Raw genomic sequence first — 6,000 nt, 5'->3', positions numbered from 1 at the left:
GTACAAAGACGAAGCCCCCACACAAACAGCATTGAGGCATCTCTTTGTTGTTGTGCAAACTTTGCCCAAACTCTGACTTGTGCATTGCCCAAGCTCAGCATCTTCTTCAAAACAAGACTCTCATTAAGATGCGTAGCTCCCAGGCCTGAAGCAGATGAGAACGTTTTGTTGTGAGTGTCATCACGTAAATAACTAAAGGAAGTGAGGCAACACTTCTGGGCACTATGTAACCCTGCACTTCGGTTCCTCTGCATGGACTTTGGGATGCTGAGTTAAAGCAGAAAAACAATCTAAGGTGAGTGCTATCAGGCTGGGGTGCGTGCTGAAAATCTAAACTTTGCATGATGCTCGGTGGAGTCTTCACTCTTTTTGAAGCTTTTTTCTTATGCTGTTGTTATATCCTTCTAAGGTGAGAAGGGGAAGTTTAAAACATACTTTTGAATTATTATTTTATGCTACGACAGTGGATATTAATTCCTATTATACCTCACCTAACATTGTGTGTTGGTTCTAACCTCTTTTCGATCTAGTTGTATTTCACAATATTGACTACAAAAAATCCACATACCTCATTGTGTCAACTACCAGGTTATCATCAAGGTGAACATATAGAGGGAAGTACTGAATTTATTTTAAATCCGCATCAACTCACCTTGACCATACAGTGCATGTAGTGTACTACTGAATAATGATATCTTGATTTTCATCCGTTCCAAAGTATATTGCTGGTATGATACAGGCTATCCCTTAAACATTGTGAATGGTGTCTGTGACTGTTGAATGTCTTTGAGAATTGTTGGCCTTTGGCTAATGTCGCCCTGCTATGAGCTGTGACTTAGATTCTAAGATTTAACTTGAAATTTCTGAAGATAAAATATGTGTGCTTATCAGTAAAAATGTGTATTCTCACAGCTTTTGATTTTTGCAATAATATTAATTGTAGAACCTCCTAATAAAGGGATTCCGTAGGCGGCTTGGTCTGTGGAATCTCGGCTCCGCCTGCGTGTTTTATTGTATTTCACCAATTAAATCTCTTTTGCTTTAATCGTGCAAAACTGAAGTTGACTGTATTAGTAACGCTCTTTTTAATGTATACCTGTTGGCTCAACATTATAACTGTACGAAAGCAAGATGTTTAATTAGTTGCAGTATTTAATGGCATGTTCAAATGAATTTCCGATTCAAGCCCATTTATAATTAATAAATAAAAGGTTACAGAGAGGGAGGCCCAATGTTTGCTTCCACTGAAGTTATGCCACATTACTGAATATGCTCTTTTTAGTGCTACACCCCACTCAGAGAGCTCCCTCCAATTTGAGTCTATTTCTTTGCCCATCAAAGGCAGCTCATAATGAGGATGAATAGTGGCGTGGCCACACAAGTGCACACTCGCTTCCACCCCTCCAATTACAAGCACACACACTTACACCCACCTATTCAAATGCATACTCAGTCATTTGTTGAACTGGCAGACCTATATCAAAATGGTGCGTGGGTGAGCTAAAAATGTTTTTAATTGATGTCTCCCTCCTGCAAGTTTAAAAACAGGAGTGTCAAGCAAACTACCTGCTTTTGTTTCCTGTCGACATGTTTCTGCACTCAAATATTGCCCCTGTGGGTCAGGTGCCTTCCTCAGGACTGAAGATATTCAGATCAAATAGTATGAAACAGTCCCTGGATCATAGTGCATGGTATATAAATGCATTTAATGTATACTTTTTTTTAAATAAAATGGGGCAACAGCACAAGAACACCCCTTCAGCGTAGAGCAAATACACCTTGGGCAGAAACAGTGCAAGTTCTCTCCTTCCGAGGAAAGGTACAGCTGGGGTGGCATTTTCTATGAGGAGCAGAAGCAGAAAGCACTGGCACAGCTTGTTTTCTCACCCCTTCTGGGATCAGAGCTCTATACTTACATACCTGCGCATGGGCACTCCTGTAGACCGGTGAGTGCTTAATTTGCAAAAGAATAAGTACCAGGACCCACAGGTTTGGACAGAAGCCTAAAGTCATGCTATTGAATGTCAGAGTGCTGAACACCACGGTTGCATAGTCTTAATTCCACCTTGTGCCTCTTTAATCCATCACCAGACACTCCCTGCCTCCTTAACTCAATCTTGCAGTTTTTTTCATCCCTTCATCCCTGTTTTTTCCCATTGTCAGTGTTACTGTTTGTCTCTTCCTCCTTCTTTGTGTATTTCTCCTTGCCTCCCTGATTCAAAGTCTGTTAGGGAAAAATAAGTATGGTCCCCAAACATAAGTGCTGGTCCCCTAAAATTAGTTCCTGGTACCAGAGCACGAGCTGGATGACTCTTAGCTATGCTAAGCCCCTGGCCAGTCGCCACATCTCGCCGTCCCATATTTAGTGTCCAGAGTGCCACTGTTTTGAGAGCCAATGCTGCTAAAAATTATTTGGTGTCTTGTCTGGTTCAGCAGCCAATTTTGAGAGCCCTCTGAACTGCATTCACCCTTCCGGGCATGCGTGTATTTTTCTGTTGATTTTACCTACTCAAGAACAAGTAAACATGCCAGTAAATCTGTTTGTTACTTTATCAACTGCTCAGTTGTGACTACTAGAGAACGCAACGTGGTACATGGGTACACGCTGACTTAGATGAACTATTTATCTGGCGCCATTTTTCTGTAATGTGTTTTGTGTGTGTTTGTTTCTTCAGATTTGGGACATGTCTCATTTGAATGGGTATTATAAAATATTCACTGTGAAGTAACCATTTAACAGTCGTAAATGTCAAAGAATATTTTGCATTTTACTGTTTTCTTTTTTCTGTCACGTTAATAATTAATGCAAATATCAATCACAAAAAGAAAAAACAATGGGTGTTTATTTTTTCCCAAAACGGCAACTGCTTTAAATGTAAAAAACATAAAGGGAATGAGGACTGCAGCACAGTCAGAGTCGGTGGCATTTTAGACAGAGCCGAATATTTGACTAACTGCTTTTCCCTACCTGCTCTTCAGCGACACTAGTCTCTTGCAAACTCTTCAGAATTCTGTGTAGGCACATAGGGGGTCATTCTGACCCTGGCGGTAATTACCGCCATGGCGGAGGTCGGCGGTAGCACCGCCAACAGGCTGGCGGTGCACCGCTGGGCATTCTGACCGCGGCGGTTCAGCCGCGGCCAGAAACGGAAAGTCGGCGGTGTCCCGCCGACTTTCCGCTGCCCTTGAGAATCCTCCATGGCGGCGGAGCGCGCTCCGCCGCCATGGGGATTCTGACACCCCCTACCGCCATCCAGTTCCTGGCGGTTCTCCCGCCGGGAACAGGATGGCGGTAGGGGGTGCCGCGGGGCCCCCGTAAGAGGGCCCCAAAAAGAATTTCAGTGTCTGCCTAGCAGACACTGAAATTCGCGACGGGTGCAACTGCACCCGTCGCACCTTCCCACACCGCCGGCCCAATTCTGAGCCGGCGTCCTCGTGGGAAGGGTGTTTCCCGCTGGGCTGGCGGGCGGACTTTCGGCGGTCGCCCGCCAGCCCAGTGGGAAAGCCAGAATGACCGCCGCGGTCTTTTGACCGCGGAGCGGTCTTTCGGCGGGAACCGCGTGGCGGGCGGCGACCGCCGTCCGCCGCGGTCAGAATCACCCCCATAGAATTTTACCTTTTTCTGTTGACATTTTGAAAAGTGTTTAATGCATTCTGTCCAACGGCTCTGATGCAAGCACTAGAACACATAAAGACTTCTACTGCCACAAGTAGGGACTGGGGGGGTTATTCTAACTTTGGAGGAGGTGTTAATCCGTCCCAAAAGTGACGGAAAAGTGACGGATTTACCACCAGCCGTATTACGAGTCCATTATATCCTATGGAACTCGTAATACGGCTGGTGGTATATCCGTCACTTTACCGTCACTTTTGGGACGGATTAACACTCCTCCAAAGTTAGAATAACCCCCTGGATGTCGTTTTTCAATTAACGCTGTGTAATGAAGGGGTTGGCATAAAAAATAAACACACCCTTACTCATCTGAAAACGTTAACTCTCACAGACTCGCATATTATATAATTTGCAGAAACGTGGCACATTTGTGATTTTTTTTATTGATTTTACAAACACAAAGTCCCAGATTTATTATTTTTGACGTAGCTCAGCAACCGCATTTACAGAATGCATTGCACAAGGAGCAACAGTCAGCGCAGAGCTACATCTACTAAGACTGGCCCACTGCTTCTGACATCTTATGCTCTGGCGTCCTAACAAGGTGCAGATGTCAGGGGCATTGACTAACATAGGATTTATGCTGGAAGCATAGCCTTCCAGTAGTCGTATGCATAAAAAACCTGGGAAGAATCCCACACATTGGTAATGTTCTGTGCACTACTGCACACACGCAATGCCTCTTTCTTCTTCGGAGAAATAAACCGATTTCCACTTGTTAAAGCCTACTTCAAGAAAGTGTTAGTCTTAGAAGTAAAGCCCAGTCTTGCTGTCTTTGTAGATCAGGCTTGGCATCGAAACCAGTGGACATTTGCGCTGATCCAGTCCAAGAATGACCCCTTGATGCAAAGCGAGGTTTATTACACTGGGGAAAAGCACCCCTCCTACGCAAAAACACATATTGCACTGCACTGTAAATACCGTGCACTGCTTTACATTGCTTTGCGCCAGCACAAATCCTTGGTAGATCTGGGCCGGAGTGAGGATGGCATGTAAAAGTCTTGGAGGGCGTGTAAAAGTGGAAGTAGGGTGAGAGAGGGCAGTGAGAGATGATCAGCAACGAGACCAGTGCACATTTTTGACACACACAGTGCAGTTATGACATAACAGTCACAAGACACAAGGCCTCAATGCAAGCCTTCTTCACACACAGAGAATAGCGGCACAAACACACTAACAGTATCATCTTCCATCATACAGATTTGGTAGACCACTAGCATGAGCTATGCAAGCATGTTTCATTCATTCTCGCTGGTACGTCTGTACCCGAGGGCTTCACTTTAAGCTCACATTATTTAACATTTATGATGCTCTTTTATCTGAAAACATACAGGGTTTGGACCATTTTTCATGGGTGTATGTTACAATATTGCTGACAAATATACAGTCGCATATAAATATCATGTCCTAATTATCATCCCATTGGGGACAGCTTTCAAATTATTGATTCCAATGGGGCAGTGTTTTTATAAACAATATTCATGACACTATATTTTTGTACTTAGTCCACGAGATTCTGGTACCAAAAAGTTTTACTATCCATATTTGGATGACTTGCAACTGATCCTCCATATGAAGGAAGAACTTTACCTAGCAATGTTTTAAATATTCCTTATTTGGCATTGCTAAATGGATGCCAGGGGAAACATGCTATGGATCAAATAATGTTACTGTATGTTGGAGAGTAGTATTCTTATTTTGAAGTTTTAATATTTAAAAAAACTTTGTACATGATTATTCTTTCTTAAGGATTTTGTAATTGTGACTATTGTGCATTGCATGTTTTATGGGGATATCCCCCAAAATAGACATTAATGTGACAAAATGGATGCAATATAGATCTTGAGAACAAAATCAAATACGAATGAGAGCCCTATCTTTTGCAACCTACCCTACTCCTGGCCTGAAGAGTGATGGCCTATGGATCTCAGGTCCCCTGCTATTCCACTGAAAATAGAGCATAATCTTATAATTATTTTTTTTGATATCCTCCAATATCCTCCAGTTTAAGACTTCCACTTTTTTTTTAATCTTGTGAATAATCAAGAAAAGTCTACCTCTCCTTCATCCTGACTTAACTCGATCTGCTTTGGCCTTCCTAAACATCTGCCTTCCCGGCTTCAGGTTGTGCAAAAAGCTTCTGGTCAGCTCAATCAAAGACTCAGTAGGTGCGTGTACATCTCGACTCATGCAGAGATCTTTTACTGGTTGGACCAATATTGTCTTTTTAAGTGACTTTGGTTCTATCATTAGACCATCTGCTTCAGTTTCTGTTTTATTTAACAGTGTTTGGTTAATTAAAACCATTACACAACCAATACACAAAT

The 6,000-nt window shown here is 42.9% G+C and overlaps 1 protein-coding gene across 1 annotated transcript in view; it reads left to right on the top strand.

The window, feature by feature from the left end:
* The first annotated feature begins 266 nt into the window (after positions 1-266).
* Positions 267-6,000, top strand: part of CSF3R (colony stimulating factor 3 receptor) — a 170,184-nt gene continuing 164,450 nt past the window's right edge. The window contains exon 1 of the mRNA XM_069223871.1: positions 267-295. The gene's annotated coding sequence lies outside the window, so the exon portion shown is untranslated. The remainder of the gene's footprint in view (positions 296-6,000) is intronic.

This window comes from Pleurodeles waltl, chromosome 3_1 (assembly GCF_031143425.1).
Source record: "Pleurodeles waltl isolate 20211129_DDA chromosome 3_1, aPleWal1.hap1.20221129, whole genome shotgun sequence".
NCBI lineage: Eukaryota > Metazoa > Chordata > Amphibia > Caudata > Salamandridae > Pleurodeles > Pleurodeles waltl.
The sequence above is the reverse complement of the archived record's forward strand: the minus strand, read 5'-3'. Positions and strand labels throughout refer to the sequence as shown.